The sequence below is a fragment of the Cupressus sempervirens genome, chromosome 11 (genome assembly GCF_028749045.1).
Source record: "Cupressus sempervirens isolate cs-2001-9-10 chromosome 11, ASM2874904v1, whole genome shotgun sequence".
Taxonomy (NCBI): domain Eukaryota; kingdom Viridiplantae; phylum Streptophyta; class Pinopsida; order Cupressales; family Cupressaceae; genus Cupressus; species Cupressus sempervirens.
Genome location: NC_143128.1, coordinates 262,009,634 through 262,033,210, shown reverse-complemented (window position 1 = coordinate 262,033,210; position 23,577 = coordinate 262,009,634).

Below are 23,577 nucleotides of genomic sequence, written 5' to 3'. Positions count from 1 at the left end.
CCTTCTAGGTAGGTGAGGTGGTGAGAAGCTCTAGAATGGATATCTATGTAGAAGTCTTCCCTAATTGAGATAATACATCATAGTGAGAAGTGGGTCTCTGTGAAGTGGATGGCACAACAGGCACATGTGGAAATGATGGATTAGTGGGAGTGGGAATAGTAGCTTGCAAAGTATTTCTTTCACACAGAGTGGTTGCACCATAATTAGCTGCTTGTAGGACAAGGGTATTTACATGAGTGTTTACTTCTTCAATGTAGCCACACATGGAGCCAAAACCACATATCAATTGTTTCTATTTTACCACACAAGGAGTCAAATCCTAACATGTGGTTAGTAGAATAGTCATATTGGAGCGCATTAGATGTGGAAACTCAGTTAACATTGTTTGCATTTTTATTTCTATTATTATTGTCATTGTTGTGGTCAAAGAATGAATTTTGAAATATCTCTAGTTTAGCATTTTTAGAGGGTGGTACTCCTTCAACCTTAGTTTCCTCGTCATCGACAAGATTTTGGATGAAGATTTTGAGTTTGATACACTTATTAGTTTCATGTCCTTTGATGTAGTGGTACTTGCAATATTCATTTTCCCTATACCACTTGGATTTGGGTTGATTTTCATCAAAAGGCCTTGTGTTGCACAAAAAGCCATGAAATGGTGATCCACTAGCTTTTGGAATATGGCATCTAAGGGTTCACAAAAGCTAGTGAACTTTATATTTTGGTTATAATCGTGACTGTAGTGGTTATTGCTATTATTACAAGGAAAGAATTGTGTTTGATTGTGAGATTGTTGGTTGTTTTGATTGTTGTTTTGATTATGATTATGATTGTCATGGTTTTAATTGTTGTTGTTTCAATTGCGATAGTTGTTGTTGTTTTTGTTTCCACCTTGAAGGTTTTGTACACTTTTAACATCAATGACACCATTGTGGGTAACACCTTTGTTTTTGGACCCAATTTTTTATTTTATATTGTTGTTTGTTTCATTGTTTGAGGATGACGAGTCATAATGTTTAATGGAACCCTTGTCTAAGGGTCCATTCTCAATATTCTTTCCTTTCTTGACTAATGTGAAAAAGTCCTTAGGACTAGAAATTTTCATTTGGAAAGACATCTATAGGATAAAATTCTTAATAAAAATGTCTAAAAGTTGGGAATCTTCAATTTTGTAGGGCATGCAATTAGCAAGGTGTTGCCACCGTTGTGGAAAATTATCAAATTTTTCATTGTTTCATGTTGCACAAATCACTCAATGAGGCATGATGTTCAATTTTGTATGAATATTGTGCTATGAATTTCCCTATCAAGTCATTGAAAGAGGTGATGGAACCTCTAGGAAAGTTCATTTTCTATTCAAGTGTAGGGCTACCAAGGCTTCTTGTGAAGAGTCTCTTAAGGTAATCCTCACTGTAGGAAACTTCTTAATAGAAGATAGAAAATTATTTGAGATGTGTGATGGGACATGTTTCTCCCATGTATTTTTGAAATTTAGGAATCTCAAAGTTTGGTGGAAATGGTATCATGTTGATGGATTTGTCAAATTGAAAAGGGAAAATTTCCTCAATAGAGAAATCTTTCACCCCTTTATTGTTCATGTTGTGGACCAAACTTTAGAGTTCATGTAACTGTTGGGCTAGATCTTGGTTTGGTTTCTTTTGTGATGGTTGGGAATTGATGAATCCACCTCCAAAGTTGTACAAATTCTCAAACATATTATGAGGTGGTGGAGGTGGTAGCGCGCCACTTTGGCCATTGTATTGATATGAAGTCATTGGGATTGGCATAGATGTTTTCATCATATTTGTTGGCATTTGTTAATTGGAAGAACATATTGGTTGTGTCAAAATTCTATTTATTGTATAGGTACTTGACCAATGTCTAAGAATCCTATAGTTGGACCTGTCAAGGTTGATTGCAAAATACTAGCATGTATAGTTGTATTGGGCATAGCACTAATGATTTGCTAGATGTGTTTCTCACTTAATTGGAATGGGATTGTGTTAAAGTTTATGGAACTAGTTCTCACTATAGGCTCTTTTCCATTGCCAGATGCTTGTGCTATGGTGGAATTTGGCAATATAGGAGCACCATCTTTGGTAATTTTTCTAAAAAAAGTACTCTCATCAAAACTCATAGGGACATTAGCACCATCTTTAACAAGGTTTAGGAAGATCTTAGTTTTGTTTTCCCTAATAGATTTTTCTTGGTTTTCTAAGTTGTACGAGTCTAGAAGAAATTTTTGAACATCACTAGGAATGACATTATTTTCAATGGGATCTTCATCTTGGTATGCTTTTTCCTCATCATGTGTGTTACTCCCTATAGTGGTGTTTCAAAAGGGATTCTCTGATTCCTATGTGGGTATTGAGTTGGGCATACCCAAGTTCATACTAGGGGGAAGTGTGTTCCCCAATGAGGCTGATCATAGAGGAAAATGATTCTATTCCAATAAACAAGACATAGGGTTAAATGTGAGACTGTCAGATTGTATTTGTAGCATACAATTATGATCAAATCAATGGTTGGAAGATTGTGGAAGAAGTAGAAGATGTGAGAGAGCAACTAAACCTTATATGATAAAAGGTAAAAGAATCTAAATGTAAACAAAAAATCTCACTGATTCAACAAACCAAGGGTGATAAGGATAAAAGTATCTTTCTCCTACCAAAGATGGACAAGTGATCTTTTGGAAAGAGAAGACACCAAATAGATTACTCAATATTTAGATATGGACTTGTGATCCCAAATGAGTGAGTGCAACTATTATAAACACTTTCTTGTTTATAAAGGTTTAATGGTGTAACTGTAACAAAGATGTTCTTAGGTTGAAGGATTAAAGTTCAAATGATCAAATCTCTCTAGAGGAAATTTTGCAAATGGAAGACTAGAAGTTTTGAAAATGGATTGATGTGGAAAATGAGTGGGATGTGGTCACTAAGTGGATAGCTTAATCCTCTTTCACTGATAACAAAAATCTCAATTTTACTCTAGGAAAAATAGACAAATTTCAAAGTTTAGCATTGTATAAGATTCTATCATAATGATCTTGTTCAACTTCTTCCTTCTTGATGTCTTTGATTACATATCAAAATTATTGAACACTATGTGCTAGGCTTTTCCTTTCGTTGTAGGAAAATGGTTTGGATAATTTCGCCTTCTTCAGTTTGACTTTGTTGGACATGGTAGGAACAAAACAAACCCAATTACAAGACCAAGTACAAGAATTTTACAAAAATGTTGTGACTAAAATACCCAATGAATTTCAAATGCTAGACCAAGTATAAGAACTCATAAAAATAACCATAGGTCAAGAGGACCCACTTACAACCATTTCACTCATTGAATGTTTGGCTCACCATTTCACTCATTTTAGATCTATTTGATGTTTGGTTTTGGTTTTGGATGTTTAAACACATAAGCACATTGAACACATCAACAATCCTACTAAGGCTACAACTAGGATGTACAAAGATCAACTAGAGGGAATCCTCGATATATGCAAGGTACGTGAGGCCCAAATTTGTAGATGAAAGAAAATAGCACCACATAGTCAAGAGGAGACGATAACCCAAATCTCCACCTTCACTTCCTGAAGGTGTAAAGCTCTTTGGGGCTTAGCCAAGAGTGAAAAAATTTTATTTCCAAGGGGAGGTGTCTTTCTATTCACCTCCTAATATTTATACTCTGCCAGAATAATAGAGTTGATGTCATCCCAAGAAGTGATGAAATCCACAAGCCTCCTAAAAAAATTAAAAACAAGTCCACTTATTTCTTGTGCACTCAAGATCACCCAAAGATGTGAGAGGAGAGAATGCATAAGTGGCCTTGGGGTTTAAAAGATACTTGTTCTTTTCCAATCAAGCTTTAAATTTATATCTACTCTTGAAGACACTCATGTTTAAGCATACATTGTTCTTTCCAACTTGACAACGTCGTCAACATAATAAAAGTGAGGATTCGTCAATAAAAGTAAATCAATCATCATCAACATAAGCAACGTGATGAAAGTAGAACAAATTCCCTTATGTCATTCAAGATTGAGTGTATTCATTTTAAGCACCAAGTCCAAATGTTTCATAGTAAGCTTCTCTATCCCTTAAGCATATAAGATTGTATGAGAGTTTTTTAAACCCAAATTGAAATATTTCATCACATTCTTGTTTGAACCTTAAGCATTCAAGAGTGTATTTTCTATCTAACCATTCTTTCCAATGAAAAGCATGTCAATTCCTTAAGGCACTCAAGATTTCATTTTGTTACTCTACACATCCATTCCAATGAAAATAATGTTCATTCCTTTAGGAATTAAAAAGTATTTTTTAAGAACATTCATTCCAATAAAAAGTGTGTAAATTCCCTTAAAACATTCAAGAGTGTAGGTGTAATGTTACCTTAAAATGTATTCAAGAGTTTGTTTGGATTTTGGTATTAGTTGCAACATACATTCCAAGGATATGTGATTAATTTATACAAGTTCATTTGTCATCTAAATCCTATAAGAGATTAAAATCACTATCAATCTCCTAAGTGATTAAAATAACTAAAAATACTCCAAGGAATGTCTCATGTAATAAAAATTAGATTAGCAATCCTTGTATGTCAAGTAATTAGCGAGTTAGGCATAAAAAATATAAAGTAATTTGCAAATAATTAGAGACAAAAATTAACAAAAATAACAAAATCAGAGAATAGAATACAAACTAGTACGATATACTTTTCACTTACACCTTGCAATCATAGACGATGGAATAATATCAAAGATGCTAAAACTTAAAGAAGCTAGAATATCACAGATGACAAATTACTAAAAATATTGACTTTTCACCACCCATAATGTAGATGAAAAAATACTAACTATGGAATGATAATTTAATGAAATTACAAGCTTAAGTCTACCCACAATGTAGATGATAGTTAACTGCTAAACTTTGGAGATGACAATTTAAGATTCTCTAGATATTAGGTTGGCCACAATGTAGATGACAATTTACTGCTAAAAATCAAAGATGATAGGTCAAGATTCTATAAATATTAGGCCACCCACAATGGAGGTGATAGACTAGGTAAAATAGCATAGATGACAATCAAAACTACAGAGATATCAACATGAAATAGAGATGACAGTTGGGTTTGGTTTGTAGTATGAAATAGTTTTACAAAGCTAATGTGAGTGGAGATTCTGATCTATTGAGATGACGAAGTATCTTTATAGATGACACTGTGTCCTAATGGAGACAATAGTTTAGAATTTCTATAGTGAAATATAAACTTTTGACCAAATTTTGGAAGTGGAAGAGGGATGCGGGTCCTGCTAGGTGTGCCAAAATCTATGCAAGAAAATCTAACCTATTAGGAACACACATAAACAAGCAAACATTAATTGTACCTGTGCATATCAAAGATCTAAAACAAATCCAAATACAACTAGAGTTAGACTTGAGTTTTAAAACTATGTAACCAAAAAACTAGAATCCTCATGCAACCTTAAAGTACCTTAATAAGGGCACCCATAAGAGACCTTGTTTGTGTGCTCAAGAATTAGGGATGTGGATGTGCTCTCGCTAAAAACAACTATGATGAATCCCAAAATGATTGAAATGAAAATACGATATGAAATATAAATATAAACTAAAATGAGTGTAGAATTACCTTCAAGAAATGACTATGAATAAGCCAACCTCAAAGGATTCTAAAGATTTGAATGTGAAAATGAAGTAAACTAATAATAATAAGCTATCATGACATATGCAAGCATAGGTACAAGAGATCTAACATCTACCAAAGGGTTAGTGATAAACATGCAAATCTCTAAGAAAGCTCGAACACTATACTAGCATGATAACAATGCAAATGAGGGAGATGAGAAATGCTTGAGATAGGAGCTCTATTTATAGGCTTGAAAAAGGTTTTGGGGAGGTGGCATCTTTGTGACATCTACATAGGTGCCACAAGGGAGACACATAGGCTAAGGGGACAACCCATGCAAAGGTCAACATAAGCCTTTTTAGTGAAAGAGATGGCTCAAGGTTTGCTCACATGTGTAAGCAACCTTGGAGAAAGGAAAGAGGGACAAGTGTGTAAGAGTGTAAGAGGCTTTTTGGATAAAATAATAAAAGGAAGGCTTTCTTGGATTTTGAGTTACTCCAACATGTGTGAGAAAATACTGAGGGACTAAAAGATACTTAGGAAAGTGTTTAGGATAATTAAGTGGGATTGATTAATGGGTAGGCCTAGAAGGATGAGAGTGATGGGTGTAGACTAGATTTTAGTATATGATTAAAGATTAAATTAAATAAGATTTAACTTAATCATAGGATTAAATAATTTATTAAAGTGGAGGGGTTTAAATAAATTAGAATTTATTTAAAGGGGATTTTATAGAACACTATGAATTAAATAAATTTAGTATATTAGAGGGGATGTATTTAAAATAGATCTAAATACATTAGAGAAATGAACCTATTTAATTAAATAAGTAGAAGAATATGACAAATATAATTAATTATTAAATAATTAATTATAATGTCAAAATAAATATTAAATTAATTAATATACTTTTTGGGATGATTTTAAGCATCTACAGAAGACCCTTGTATGGGGAGAGGGGCATTGGATACATAGAGACTATGACATTGGACAACAATAAAAGTTTATTTTTCCCACAAAATTGGATTTTATTTTTAAATATTTGTTTCACTCTAAAGTGTTTTGGTTTGAATTATATTATTCTATTAATCATAGGCATTGTATTATATTTTTCTTCACACTTGATTGATTTCCCTTCAATTTTAGTGGTTTGTTGTCACAAATAATGATATTTCCTTATATATTTTGAAGGATTCAATGATGTTTTGAGTCATTTTATGAATGTATATTATTATTCACATGTAATGGTATCAATACAACATATAAAAGTTTCTACTAACCTTATTAATGCAATGGAGTTAACCATGTTGGGTATACACCATTGAAAAGTATTGATTAAGGACATAAAATTGGTGCAAAAATATTGTAGTGGGGGATTTGGTTGAATAAGGGTATGTTTTTATGGTTTAAATATTTATATTATGTCTTTCAAATAGTGAATTAATTTATTTTTTGGTTTAAATTGAGTTTGGAAGGATGATATTGACTAAGCCCTAGTTTTATGAGAGTTTTGGAGAGCAATTTGGGGATTTTATATGTAATGATTCAATAGGCCCAAATTTATTTCATATTTATTTTATTGGAGATATGTTTTAACTCTATTGAGATGTTCAAGGTTAGGAGTCAAGGAATTGACATAGTTTTTTTTTTAAAGGCAAAAAATGGATTCAAAAAGGTCAACTGGGAAAGAATTAGTGAAGAAAACCCAACTTCATCCCTTATATACATAGATTTTACATAATTTCATGCAACTATTGACAAAATAAAATTACAAAAGGGTGAAACAAATACCACCCGATGCTATACTTATCATTGAAAAAAGACTGATGGTCATCATTTTTCAACAAAAAAACCCCATAACAATTGATCCCTTAAAAAGTTAAGATTTAGAAAACATAGCAATCAAAAAGGACAAAAATAGGCCCATTTTCATTCTTCCATATCATCATAGCCATTGAGAGTTTTTTTGTCACATACAAAAGCATAGCAATTGACATAGTTGCTTTGTAAAATTGGGGTTACTTAGGCCTAAAAATAGTGAGAATCAACAATACAAAAAGGTTGGACCAAAACAACATGTGTTGGGTCTTGGATATGTTGAAGTAATCCCAAATGGGTAGAGTAAAATGTGAACATTTATTTTAGGGTGATTTGAAAGTTTTGGTAGAAAATGATAAAAAACTACCACTATAGAAGTAATTGGAACAAGTTTGTCTATGAGATAGTCATGAAAATTTGGAATTTTTTTGTTCTAATTGCATTGAGTTAGGATAGATCCTTATAAAACTTGGAATACATTTGGGATTTTTATTCTACCATTTTGTCACTTTAAGCCATTAGGTGTTTTAGGGAACATTGTGGAATAATGCAACATTGGAAGCATTTGACAAGTTTTGACCTAGATTCCCATAAAGCCCTGATTTGTCTACATCATTGTGGTATTAGAAAAATTAGAATCCTTTGGGAAAATTTTAAGTTTATATTAAAAAATAAGAGTTTAAATTTTTTTAAGAAGAGATGAAGATACCTCTAAGAATGATGAATGCCAAAATTGCCAAGCTTGTGGGAAAACAAGCAAAGGAAATAAGAAGATGAAGATAGAGTTTGAAATGTTGAAGAGAAAGGTAGATAAAATGAAAGGAGACAATGAAAATGAAAATAATGAATAAGATTAGGTATAAGAAGGAGAGAGAGTGTTAAGGGAAGAATTAGATCCTAATGATGCAAGGATGTATAAGTTTGGCAAAGTCATTAAAGAAGATGACTATAGAGTTAAGTTTGATAGTTCAATGTATGATGGTAGAATTAATGATGAGAAAATAATTGATTGGTTTAGTTACACATTTAAAACTAATTTTATTGTGAAGATTTAGAAGTTAGTCAAAATGTGAAAAATGAAAATTCAAGATTGAAAGGGTGTGCACTCCTATGGTGGCATTGCCTGCAAGAAGATAGGTGAAGGAAGAAAATACCTAGATTTATTTTATAGAAAAGGGTGATGGAAAAAATGATACATAATTTCAATCCTAAATATTATAAAGTTTAGTTATATCAGAAGTTGCAAATTATAAGAAAAAATGATACGAATATCCATAAGTACACTAAAGAGTTTCATAAACTTGATACTAGGTTTGCACATGATGAAGACGAGGAGGACAAAGTGAAAAGATACCTAAATGGGATAAATATCAATATAAAATAAAAAATTATCCTAATTTCACATAGTACTATGAAGGCTTTCTATAAGTTGGTCATCATGGTTAAGGACAAGTTGAAGAAAAGGCAAGAGAGGAGGGGAAATGGAAGAGGCCATGCAAGTAGGGGCAGAGGAAAAAGATAAATGAAAGATAGTGGCATAGAAGAAGTGGTTATGGAAAGGACCTTATGTATAACCAAAAAAATGGACAAAGGTATGGTGGAATGTTTTGTGTAGTTAGAAGAAAAAATGCCTTCACCGGGAAATGTTGCAACTATGGGGGAAAAAGGGCATCCATTCTACTAGTGTCCTAAAAAGGATACTAAAAAGTATGATAAGTGAGTAACTTTGGCACAAGGAGAAGAGGAAAACAAAGAGAAAGGTAAATGTGTTAAATTAGACCCATATAGTGAAGGGGAATTTTTGATGGTGAGGAAATGATCATTTATATAGCAACCAAGAAGATCAAATGTATCTATCTTTAGAATTCATTATCTAAGTCAAGGAAATATATGTCAACTAATTATGGAATCTTGTTCTTTTAACAATATAGATTCCTATGAAATTTTTAACAAGTTACATATGAAGAAATTTGTATGTGGTAGGCCATCTAGAGCCTCATGGGTTAGTGATGAGAAAATCCTTATGATTAGGGAGAAATCCTATGTAGATTTTTCAATTGTTAAGTATAAGAAGCAAGTATTATGTGGCATTTTTTCAATGACATGTTTCCATATCCTCTTATGAAGGCCTTGGAAGTCCATGAGAAGGACAATGCAGATGGGTACACACCACTTTGTTAATAAAGATGGTAAAGAGTTCATCCTAAAGACATACGAAAATATCTCTTCATATGAGTTAAGGGTTATGTATTTTGACAATAAGAAATATGTTGATTTGCAGGGTCACACAAAGAACAATTCTATGAGAGATGATAACAAGATTAGAGCATTACTACTAATGTTGAAAACTTATGGTTATGAAAATGAACACAAGATGAAAAAATGACATATAAGTGTGATTGAAAGAGGTGTAGTTGTGGGGTGCAAATTGGTAACCTTTCATTGTACAAGTACAAGGTAGTAAGGGTATGTACATGGAGGTTAGGATAAAGGGTCATTTGGATCCTAGAATGTAGAGGGAAGCACAATTTAATTAGTCTAGTTATAATTATCCTAAACAAAAACCAAGGATGGTATTGATACCATGTTTTCTTTTCATATTTCCAACAATTTTGTTGTGGGTTCAAGGAAGATATATGAGGATTTTTTTTATTGCAACAAATTCGTTGGAGAGGACAAGATTTCAGAGTTCATCCTAGGAGGCTTAGAGGTATGAAGATAAGACCTCTTATATCTTGGGGAAACAACTCTCTTTTTGGTGGGGAGCATGGTGCAAGGGCACTTAGGTAGTAATTTTGACACATGAAGACCCAACAAATCAAGGAAGGATTTACTAAATCTAAAGAAGTCAATTAGGACATTTTGAAGCCAATAATGGCCTTTGGAAATAATGTAATTGATATAATAATCCAAACTCCTAAGGGTCTTGATAAGGACCTTGGGAGTAAATTTCATGGAATGTGACCACTTGATGTCTAGATGGATTAGTTAGGAGTGTAAGAACTTTAATAATTCACTAAGGTCACAAGATGACCATTCTAAAAGCCATGATCTTTATGAGTTCATTTAAACAAGTATATAAATTCAAAACTTTAAATTATAATAGCTAGTCTTATTTTGGATGGAAATGCTAATATCAAATGTATTTAGATTTTCTTATTAAAAAAACTTCTTAGATTAGTTGAGGGTAGTTAGGAGTTATTTAAAGTCATGGAAGGTCAACCTATAGGGAAAGAGACATTGGAAGCATGAACTATGACATTGGACAACAATAAAAGCTTTTTTTTCTTTGTTTTACTCTAAAGTGTAATGCCTTGAATTTTCAAAAAATTGATTTATTATCACAGGTGTTATATTGGAGTATTCTTCTCACTTGATTGATTTCCCTTTACTTTTAGTGGTATGATGCCATTAGCAATTATATTTCCTTAGATATTGTCATACCTAGTTATGACTCAAAAACAATAAGCATTGAGCAAATTACTAAGATGCAGGAAGCCTTGAATAGGAGAAAAAGGAAAGAGATACTTAGGAAGGAGTATAAGAAAAAGCAAGCATTACATGAGATCAAGGACATCTTTTTGGATGCCTTTATCTTGCAGTCACTTGATTAGACCAAGTCAATAATGGAGCAATTGTCAAAAATTGTAGAATAGGTGACAAATGAAGACCAGGAAACTAATGTAAAACTTATGGAATGGTCTGAGATGAAATTCCAAGGAAAAGTTAATGAGAAAATATCAAGTGACATAGCACTTTCCTAGGTTGAATTAGCAAAGAAAATTGACAAAGTAAAAAAGGTACTTGAGAATGAATTCTCATTGTACAAAAAATTGTGTGACTTTTCATACCTCACATAGGAGACAAGCCAAAGAATCCTAAGCTTGGAGAGAAATTTAAAGATTTCCAGCACTTAGCTGCCAAATGATCCAACTCACAGTGAGAAGCATTTTTCTCAAATGCTTCATACACAAAAGGAATTAGCTATGTTGACAGTTGAGGAGGCCAACATTAAGGCCAAAATAATGTAGATAGAATCTTCCATTACTCCACATTTGGAAGTACTCCATAAAGGACAAGCCTACGCAGAGACTATTATAAAGAAAGATCCCAATCTTTCTACTTCATATGGACTCGTACATCTTGCTGCAAAGACTAACATCCATCACAAGTCATTGAAAATTGCTTTGGAGAATTGGGATGTAGCTCTCAAGATGATTATGGAGGTAAATAGTACATTTTTAGATAAATATGGTCTTAATCCTTAGCACCCTTTGACATAAGTGTTAAAAAGGGTGAGAATTAATAATGGGAGAAATATAGTGTGTAAATAATAAGGGGGAGATATAATGTTTTGGAGAAGTTGTAAATAAGAATGGAAGATATAGTATAGGAAGCAAAAATAGGGTACTCAACATGAGACACAAAGAGGACTAACTTTTGGTTATAGGAATAGGCACATCAGCTCAGGGAGAGTAACAAAACTTTTAAGATATATATATATATAGACAATTTTCATAGAATTTTGAGAAGTTTTTTGAAATTTTGTATATATGCTGAAAAGATTGAATAATGTACTAATAAGATCAAGCATAATGCTTAGTTAATTTTTTTGACACTCGTGTCAAAGGGGGAGATTGTTGGTCTCAGAATGGATTTGACAATTGAGTGTCAACAGACTTAACCAATTTTCACATAGAAGTTGAGTACACTATATATACAAAGCTATAGTATGTGTCAAGCCAGAATTCCAATAGGTGTTGAGTGACTTCACGTGTCAAGCATGATACAGGTGCCAAGTAACTTTAGGTGCTGAGTGATCTATATGTGCCGAGTCACAATTGATGTTGAGCAAGCCAAAATGTTGCATGTGCCGAGCAAGCCAGAATTGCTATAAGTGTCGAGTGAGCTAGTTTTTCTATATGAGCTAAGCACTAGTAATCTAGTATGTGCTAAGTGACATAGAATTATCATATGTGTTTGTGCCTTCACAAACTCAGATGTAAACCATTTTTTAATGAATCACAAAGGGATTAAAAGATAAGATTGAATCTTTTCAATTACCTATGCAATCAGCATACAACCAATAAGAAAAATGGAGAAGGCATGCAACCAATAAGAAAAGTTCAAGGAATGAGCGGGAAATAAAGATTTAATATGAATCATAGATTAATACCTAACCCTAAGTCTTCAAAATATTTAAAAGGAGGATGAAACCCCATTGTATGCATGAATGAGAGTAGTGTATGCATGAATGAGATGAAGGATAAACTATAGTAAAATTTAGAGGGAATTGTGAAAAGACTTAGAGGAATAGAGCAACAATGCAGTATTCAGTTGGTCATAATAGAGCAAGGGCATCGAATAGATATCAAATCTTAGAGGATCAAGATTAGAGAGAGTAGATCAAGTGCCTGAGTTCAAAAATCAAGGATTGTAAGCTATCAGGTTTATTAGTCTAATACTCTCTAGCAATTGTATTAGAAGGAAAATCCTATGTTGATAGGTTAACTTAACAACTAGGTTGTAGATCCTTTGAAAAGGTGATAAAATCCTTTAATAGGGTGACACTTCATGTAAAGTTTTTGTAAATCCTTTAAATAGACAACCATTGATACATCGTAAAGCCTTTAATAGGGCAGGCCTTTAACAAGGCAGACCATCATAAGTGGTCAAACATTATTGCTATAGTGATATTTTGTGGGTATCATCCCCACCCCAATTTTACCTTCTCATTTGGGAGGGTTTCTAGGTTACCAAATTTGGTGTTATGTGTTTTGATGCATGTGTTAACTTTATGCTTAATTGATATGTTTACATGCATGCAATTTATTTTTAGTTAAAAGTTTTTTAGGTGAAAGTGTGATACTTCAGATTCACTCCCCCTCTCGGAAGCATTCTTCCCATTTGATTATTCCAATAGCCTATGAGGTGTTTTATGTTTCTAACACCTTTTATTCAGTTTATTCATGCATCATATGATGATAAATTATCATTCTAAATCATTTTGTGAAGCATTTTTTAGCATTGTTTAGATTTGCATGTTTTTCCTATGTGTTAAATAGTGATAGGAGGCCTAGTTTGCAATTGAATATCTTGCACCTGGTAAAGTTTCATGACTCACCACTTTGGGATTGTTTAGTATGCATATCAAATAACATATGTTTTAGTTTTTAAGTTTTTTTGATATGTTTTACTAGGTTTTGAATCCCCCAAAGTTGGTTGTTTACTATTGTCATGTTGATGCATATGGCCTAGAAATCTTAGAAGTCGTATTTGACCAGTTATAACTTTGACCTAGCTGACCAAAATAAAGAATCTTCTTTTGTATTTTATTCTAGGAGGAAGACACTAGCTATGTTTTGGTCATGTTTTCAGTTCATATCTATCTAAATATATCTCAAAATGAATGTCCCATGTTCCTTTTGTGAAAATTAGGGTTTCGTATTTTTAATTTTGTTGACCCTAGAAAAACCCTAATTTTCTTTCACTAAATTTTTTCCCTAGAATAACTTTTGGGTTATGTGCCTTTTTCAAATTATTTTGACTGAGAGAAATCATTTTAAATTCCTCCTTTATGTTTCTGGGAACCTTTTTAAAGTTTGATCACATTGTTTCCTAAAGCTCCTAAAATAATCTTTAACCATCAACAGATCTCTTCAAGATCAACAGTGGTTGCTATGATGCTTTGAGAAATCACATGCCTTTTACCACCAGTGACATAATGGCCAAGAAGTGATTACATGTGGGACCCAATTAATAAATAAACAATGTTTCAAGGTGGATGACTCATGTTGTTAGATCTCTTCAAGATCAACGGTGGTCACATTATCCCTATGAGAAGTTGTGTGAACTTTATCGCTAGCAATATGGTGACCGAAGGGAAATACTATGAGCCCACTATATTTACAATGGAACAATCTTACATTTTTAACCATCTGATCAAAGATCATCAACAATAGTCACTATGTTGCCAAAGGGAGTTGCTCAATGTTTACCCTTAGTGACATAGCAAGAGCATTATACGTGTCCAAAGGCACAAGTGGGTCTAGTGTAAATTACCAAAAGTAAAAGGAAAGGCTTATATGGAAGGATTTAATTGGGTTGATCACCAACCTGGAGAGTTGAAGTTGAGCCATTAAAGGTTTTATTCCTCAATCATCAGATTTTTTAGAAATTGAAGGCTTGTTTTTAAAATTGGAATGTGGTTCCACTCTATTTTTCTCCATGATCCATTTATGAGAACTAAGGCTCCCCATGCAAAGTAAAAACCAAATATGTATTGCAAAACTCAAAGATTCTTCATGCAAACATATTTCTAATTTTCTAAGAGCTAGAACTTGTTGAAGATTTTTTCGCCTAGTAGAATTGTGAAAGAATTTTTTGTATCAACGATTTACCTTAGAATTCAAAGAACAAACAGGAGAAGCAAGTATCTCAACCCATATATCACTAATAGAATTCTAGTTTTTCTATATTATTATCAAATATGCCTCTAAAGAAGAGTTTTTAAGGAAAAGTAGAATACACCAGTACAAATATACATGATGATTTCCTAGAACAATTAACTGAGTCTACAAATGAGTTAGCTCAAATGAAAAAGTTAATTCCTATGAACCCTAGACTCAAGATTGTAGATGGTTTATATGATATAGGGAATTGGACTAGGGATGCCATTACTTCTAAAATAGGGCTTCAGTTATTCAAGAAATGGTTCTCAAAAAGGAAATTGTTTGCCCCCCATGAAAACATCTAGAATTTTGATTTAGATAAATTAGTAGTCCCTAGGGGTTTCATTGATTCAAACCTTCTCACAACCATAGCCCTAAATTATGACCCAATAGCTAGGGTAGTGAGGAGAGTAGATGGGGAGTGTTAAATAGAAATTAATGCAGAAGAAATTTTAGAGGTTTTTGGGTTGAAGCTGATCACAAATTACCATGAGATCATTGATTTTCAAGGATTGGAAAAAGAATACTTGTCTAAAAAGGATTGAGTCAGGCAAGGTGCATTGAGAGGACACTTGGCCACAATTAGAAACTTGACTTATGTTACAACATCAACTAAGGAGCCTTTCAAGAAATAGTTTTTCACCTCTAGGGTCATAGACATTTACATGACTTTATGTAGGGTTTTTGGTGAAGATGAACAAGATTTTATGCCAGTAAAGTTCATGTACATGATGACCCAAATTTCTTCTTTTGGTGTGGATATCATCTTTGATTTTGCATCTTATATTGTAGAGGAGATTCATATAGGTATAAATGAGATGAGTTGAGAGAAAATGATTATGCTCTAAAGCCAATTGTCAATGAGTGGAACAAGAGGGACAAAGATGTCACTCTTTTGTGTTTTTCAATTATTACATTGTCTTGTGAACATATAGAGGAGACTGATGAATTAACTAATGATCTCTCTGAGTTTAATGATAAGAGAACTACATTAAAAAAGAAAATCATTAATTATTTTGAAAAATATAAGATTAAAATTTTTGGACTCTTCCCCCATGCCATAGAGAAAGAATAAGTTGAAGAATAAAGAGGAACGGGCCCAGGAATTGAATGACCTATTATGTCTTTGAATGAATAGAGTCAAAAATGAAAAAGGAAATGCATGGTGGGTAGCCACAACTAAAGAAGTTGTAAAAGTGCAATTATTTTATGACACTTTGAAAGATTCTATTGAGATTGACAAATTGGGAGAATATGTGATCAAGAAACAACATGATATTCTGAATTTGATTTGGCCAGATGACACAATTTTTGCCAAGTGGATAGTAGATTTTGTTCATGCAAAACAATTGGAATATGGTAAAAATGATGATGATTAAATGAAATAGGATGAAGTCAAAATAATTGACACATTAGTAAAAGTAGAAGAGGATTAAGATAGCAACTAATTGTAGTTACAAGCACAAAGGCCCAAGTAGATGATTTGGCATCAAGACAACCAAATGTGACTGTTAATATGTCAATAGAAATGATATGGATGGAGAACCCTATGTTCAGCTCAGTTTTCAAGTACCAGAACAAGGCACATCACATGCAAGTCCAATTTTCACACACTCTAAGGAAGAACAACAATAGCAAAGCCAATCATAAATTCCTCTTAGCAACAACAGGTGTAGGAGATAGTGGTCCCCATAAAGGAATATTCATGATGTGAAATCTTTCTATTTTACCAATTTTTGTCTTTTGTGACAGTAACTTTGTAAATATCTTTATGTCTTAAGGATAGTTCTGAGAATACATTAATTTTCCAAGACCACAGTGTCTTGTCTTGAGTTGTTTTGAGTTCTATTTCAATGTTATATAATTTTCAAAGAGAATTAATACAACGATAAACTATCACCATATCTTTTCTCTCTGAGTCTTGTCTCCATTTTTATTGACTAGTTATTTTAAGGTTTTATGGGTAAAGCCTTTCTGAATTGAATGCAACTAGGATAGGTTGTATGTCAATTCACTATTTCTTTTAGTTAAATGGATTAAGTAAATTCTTTAGTGAATATGATAAGATCTCTAGGTAGTAAGAAGGATTTATGTAAGAATGAATTTTAGGGAGAATTGCTAATTATATTGATTGTAATGTAGTCAATTAGGTCAAATAGTTGGATAGACTCTAAATCCCAATGGATGAGGCACTAATCAATAATTTTAGTTTGCATGTGAAGAGATCATAGATCAAAATCAAGAAAAATCTCAAAACTCAAATCAATTTTACTTTAAATGTATGAAGAATGTCATAGCTGGTCTATACTTTTTTACACTTAATCTCTGTGTTTTAGTTAGCTATTGTTACCCAAAATTACTTCTATATCTAAGAATAATTATGACCTATCTTCTGTAGAGGATAATAATTGTAATAAAATTTCATTGAATGACAGAAATGTAAAATTAGTATCAATTTCTTAATCTTTTATCCCGAAGGTTCACCCACCTTGGTTTTACAAAGCTAAAAGAGTAGAAACTCTTTTATGATTTTGTTGAAATTCGGTCTAGATCTGAAGATCTAGCTGATCATGGGAAATAGCTAATCCTTAGGTTATTTTGATCTTTACCATCTTGGTATCAAGTATTTTTTGGCTTGGTAGTGTAAAAACACCAACACCATGTTTTAGTTTTGAACCTATGGTGAATCTATTTGACTAGTTTTAAAACATGATTCCAAATGTAATTTATAAAGTTTTACTAGTGCCTAAAAGTGTAGATTGATCGGTAGCCCTATTTGGGATGTCATAACTGTATATGCATGATAGATGAGACCAAATGGATTGTACCACTATATTCTACTCTAAAAATACTTTAATTGTGCTAGTTTTTTAGTCTTGATGAATTTGCATACACACTTTTCCAAGTCCATTCCATTTGTGAAAATCACAATTCTGCTACTATGCCCAGTTCTGCAAATCCAAGTACCTAAATTCACATGCTTTCCAAATGCACCTAGTTATTTCTCATGAGTCCAAATCACACATTTATACTCTCCTCATGACAATGAACTAATGCCCCAGTTTCCATGCCCCCACATGTTTTTTTGACCTATTTTCAAAGCCAAAACCAAACACACTTTATTGTTTTCTGAAATGTTTGTTTGTAGGAATTTTAGAGAAGGAAACTTTCACAGTCAATATCTTTTGATCTAGATGTCATCATGAGACAAGATATAATAGGGTAAGAGAATGTGGAATAGAGAATCAATATGTTAGATCTTAGGGCCTAATCATTTATTTTAGTCAATTTTTAAAGTTGGCTTATAGGCCTTCCTGTTAGAAAATCACAATTTGCAAGAACAAGGTGAAATGAGTTTTAAATGATAAATCAAGGATCTAATTTGATTTTGATCATTGCAAGGTGTTCATTGGATCAATTCAAAATATCAAGTGTTTTAGTTTTTTTTTTTTTAGTCAGACCCACTTTGGGGCCTAACTATTTCCATCAGACAGATCAAATGTGGGAGTTAGAAAGTATGGGTAGGATCAAATTTTAACTTTTATTTTGCCTTTATTTTGATATTCATATGTCATCATTTGAGAGTTATGTTGGATTGCATACACACAAAAAATAATAAAGGTATTAAATAAACCACAAAAATTTAGAGGTTTGCACTTTTATGGTCTACTTCAATGACAATTTTCTTATAAAGATGTTGTCTAAATGTCATCAGTATGAGATGAGACAACATGTTAAAATCTCCATTATTGAGTTTTTGCCCACAGTCATGCACAAAATACAAGCCTAGGGAGTCCCACATGTCAATGTTAAGTGTTTGTTCCTCAACATTGATGTGGCTTATGTATTGCTTCAGGACTATTTCTAGAGTCAAGAGTTTTCATATTTGAAGTTGATTTCACATATGTCTCACTTAGCAACAAGAAAAAAACCACATTATATTGTACTAAAGGCTGAAATCAACATATCTACTGGTAATGTTTATCCCGTTCAAGAAAGAATGAATAGCTTTAGGCCTCTACAAAAGCGTAGCCAAAGTATTAGATGCTCACACTTAGCAAGAAATTTTTTGGTTAGCCTTGGAGGAGATCTTGACTTCCCTTCTAAATCATACATGTCAACTAATGATCAATATGTTGTAGATTTTTCCAAAAAGCTCATTCAATCATCTAAGAGTGGTTTGCATAAAAGTTGTAGTTATGCAAAATTTTGTCATACTAGGTCACCAGACCTCTCAAATGAAAAAGAGAAATTTTGGTTGTATCTTTGTTGATTGAGGAGGCATGTCGATGTTAAAGTAGAGTTGCAGGAGCTAAATTTGATCAAGAACTTATGAGGGTTTCCCAAACTCATTTTGACCCAAGAATAAATTTTGATCGATGGAACATTTCTCTCCATTCCCCAATCTTATTGAGAACTTATTTAGAGCACACAACACTAGGTTTCAAGGAGCAAGAAATGGGAATGTAGAGGCCTTGCTTTCAAAAGTTAACGATGGGAGTCAATTTTCCTCTGATCTATGTATAGATCCAATCTCCATCTGTTGTGATATGCCAATTATATATAGGAGAAGCATTTTTCTCTAAAGTAACTGATGGGCATGAATAAAGCATCCAAAAAATCATCAAAGCTACTTGCTAAACCATTTCTCATTAATGACATATTCTTATTTACTCAAAATAGAAGAAATATTGTGTGCAAGGCATATGGTTTTGGAAAAAAATCCCCAAAACATTTATCCCACATTGAGTGGGCATCAATATTCTCAAGTCTTTTTAAGAAAAGACCTTCACAAAGAAAATGTCTTAAGGATTTCCCATATGGAAAAAGGGGTCATGTGTGAGGGCCCACCCAGCCATGGATAGCTAGCAATGACAGATAGCATAATTTTGATAGGCCACACAAGTGAAAAGTTGGTGACAATAGCGATGATAGAAGATGATATGGTAGCTAGCCAAACAAACCATTAGCAAACAAATAGCACTAAGGTGGATGAATGAGTAGCCACCATGTGGCACACATCCCAAGGCAAGCCCACTAGTCATGAGGTTGGAGGTCAAGAAGTCAATTAACTACTAGTTGTTTTGACCATGTGATTGGCAGTTTCAGTAGCAGTTTCACATGATCGACATTTTAGGTGGCTATTTTGACTTGGTGGTCTTGACCACGTGATTGGTGGCTAATCACATAGTCCCAGTTGTTAACCCATGGTCAACAAAATAAGCTTCAAAGGTGCAAAAAAGGGTTAATCACATGGTCGCTTAGGTTAAGGTGTGATTAGGAGTTAAAGTTGTGAGGTTACAAAAAAATGACATGTAGAAAAGTAGTAAGGTGATCATGTGGCTAGCTAACTATGCATGGAGACCCAATGGGAGGCTGCCATGTGGTACCTAGGTTTTGACAACAATGCAAATAATAATGAATTAGGTGTTGCCACATGTCACACTAGTCAAACTTGGGTTGACCTAGATTCAAAATAGAGAGAAAATATAAATTCATAAAAATCAATTTTTTATTGGGTTGAGCTGTCGTTTTACACAATGTTAAATGGTAGGAATTCTTGCGAACTCCTCTCTTGAAAAGCTAATTTTATGAATCGACTCCAAGGCTCTAGGCAATCTTGTGACCTACTGGAATCTACTCAGTTGAAGATAAATGTGAATGTTCACGAGGAGGCCTTTGCTAGTTCTGTAGATGCTTAAAATCATCCCTAAACACTATATTAATTAATTTTAATATTGCCCGTGACATCGTGATTAATTATTAATTAATTAATTATATTTCTCACATTCTTCTACATATTTAATTAAATTATTAAATGAGTTCATTCTCATAAGTATTTAAATTTAATTTAAATACTCCTAGCCTTAATGTGTTAAATTAATTTAACATGTGATCCTCCATCATCCTCTTTTAAATAAGTTTTATTTATTTAAACTGTCACATCTCAGTAATTCCTCTAAACCCATGATTAAATTAAATCTCATTTAATTTAATCTTAAGCCTAACCTAGAGCCTAGCCTATAACCATCATTTTCATCCTCTTATGCCTACTTCTTCTCTAATCCCACTTAATCATTCCTAATCATCTCCATAATCCCTCTCATTAGCCCAAGAGTGTGCTCACACATGTGTGAGATGGAATGCCTACACACTCCCCTTTGCACTCTTGTCTCACACTCTTCTTCTCAAGTTTTCTCACACGTGTGAGAAAACTTTGAATTCTTGACCATTTGGATGGCTTGCATGTCACCTTATGTTGCATCTACATGGATGTCACCTCACCAATCCCTCCCTCAATCCTATAAATAGAGGGCTTGTCTCAAGCATTGGCATCTCCCATTATTGCATTGTTACCATGACATTTTGAGTCTTGAGTTTTCATACTAGGGTTTTCATTGTAGTTTGAGTTTTCATAGAGATTTCTAGCTAAATACTAACCATTTGGTAGCTGTTTTAGCTTTGTATTTGCATTATTGATCTAGTTTACATGCATTTTCTCATCTCCATTTCATTTACATCTTAGTTTAGCTTGCATATCTAGTTACTTTCTTTGTTGCATTTCACATTTTCACCATTGAATGCCTTCAAGTATGGCTTTCTCCATAGCCATTTCTTGAGGTGTTCTTCATTTCATTGCAGCTTAGATTCATATTTCATTATTACTCATATTTTCACATCCACTCAAGAGATTCACTCCATTGTTGTGTTTGGGAGAGCACACCAAACATAACCCCCTATCTTAACACACCAACAAGGCCTCTTATGGGTGCCTTTGTTGAGCTATAGAGTGGCTGGAGGATTTTATTTGTTGGCTACTTTGAGTTGCAAAACTCAAGCAAGTAGTAGTTAGTTAATGTTCTTTCATTTCATTGAACCTTTGATGCATATTTGAGGTTTTAAACTAATGTTTTCTTGTTGATTCATGCTCTCAACAGGTCATATTTTCTAGCACACAAGTTCATTTTGATATCGGATGAAATGAAGAATCTGCATACTATTCCAAAAAAATAACACACAAAAAGAACTATGTTTTTGTATTTTTATGCTTTTTATGAATGCAATCCAACAGTGCAACTAAAATGAAATTCTATTCTAATAATGGGGTTAATAAAGAAAATAAAAAGAAACTTAAAGTAAATAACATGAAATTCAAAGAAAATAACATGAAATTGAAATCCTAATAAACATAAGCTATAGAAAACAACACGTCTGCGAGTTAAGCTTTCAAAGAAATCAATAGGTAACCAATGAAAGTAGGAGTAGTGCTTCCTCAATTCCATTGATGCAATCGTCCATGAGAAAATTAGTAATCGTATGATATTTCAATCTTCATCAAATTGCAAGGCCATAGAAAGTGCACTCATGCGAGACAGAGAGTTATGCAGGCACAATTCTATGATTTCTTCTCAAGCGAGATTCATCAATGGAATTCATAAAACTGTAGCAAACACTAGAACTAAAAGATCACACAACTAGAAACAAAACAATAAACCTTTGGCTCAATCACAATTCTATGAACAAAATTCACAAAAATATGACACATTTAGGCAAGAATCACTACACTTCAAATGCGAGCACCAAAAGCATAATTTTATTGCAAAATAATGGCAGCCTTCATTACATATTACATTGGGGTATTGATAAGAAATTGTCTCCTCAATTTTTGTTGAGAGTGAGAGATATTCTGCATGTAATAAAATGCTTTTAATTAACAAAACAAACTAATTATGTACAAACTACAATCTAATTGGTGGTAAATAGGACTCCATCCATATTTTATTAGTTAATTGGATGCATGAGCCTTTTACATGTTTAAAAAAAAAGAATTATGAGAGAAGAAAGAATAAGAGAACTCTGAGTTGAAGTGGAAGTGTCTGGAAGTGCCAAAATTGGAAGCTAATCCTTCACCGGGTGTTTATCGAAGTTAAACTATCATTAGAATGCATTTTTTATGCATGGAAAGCTCTATTTTTGGAACTGGTAGTTATCTATTGATGGAACTTCCAAAAATGCACACCTGTGGAGCTATGAACCTACGGACCTCAAAATGGTCCAAAATCTCAAAATTATACTGAATGTCAAAATTGAAATTTTGGCATCTGGGTTTTATTCTTCTTCATCCCAAAGCTATGTTTGGATGTTTTCCCTAGAATTTCTCTATAACCTCAGTAATCTTAGCTACATCTAGTAAATATAAAGCCTTGTATTTTTACTCAACCTTTTTCCTATAATTGTCTACCTCAATTTCGGTGTCAGTAAAATCCCTAAGTTTGGTATCCAATTCTAATAAATCTTTTTCAATCCTGAAGGCTTGTTGGATATCTTTGTCATCTACAGCTTCCACAAAAATCTTCTTAAAATTCTCCACCACTGCCTCTATAGGTAATAACTTCTCCCATTCCTCATCTTCAAAAATATCCAAACAAGCATCGTTGTAATGCTTCTCTACTTCTGAAATTTGATCTTGGGCTTGGTCCTTGAGCCAATGAATCTCCACATGAAATGTTTCCATTACTTTATTACTATCCACAATTTTCTCTTTCCAATGATCAACCATATCCAACTCTTCAATAGTATAAACATCTACCAAAATCCTATACCTCCATCCCTTTATTGCTTGCAAAATTTGCAAGTCCTTACTCCAGGCCCTTACCCC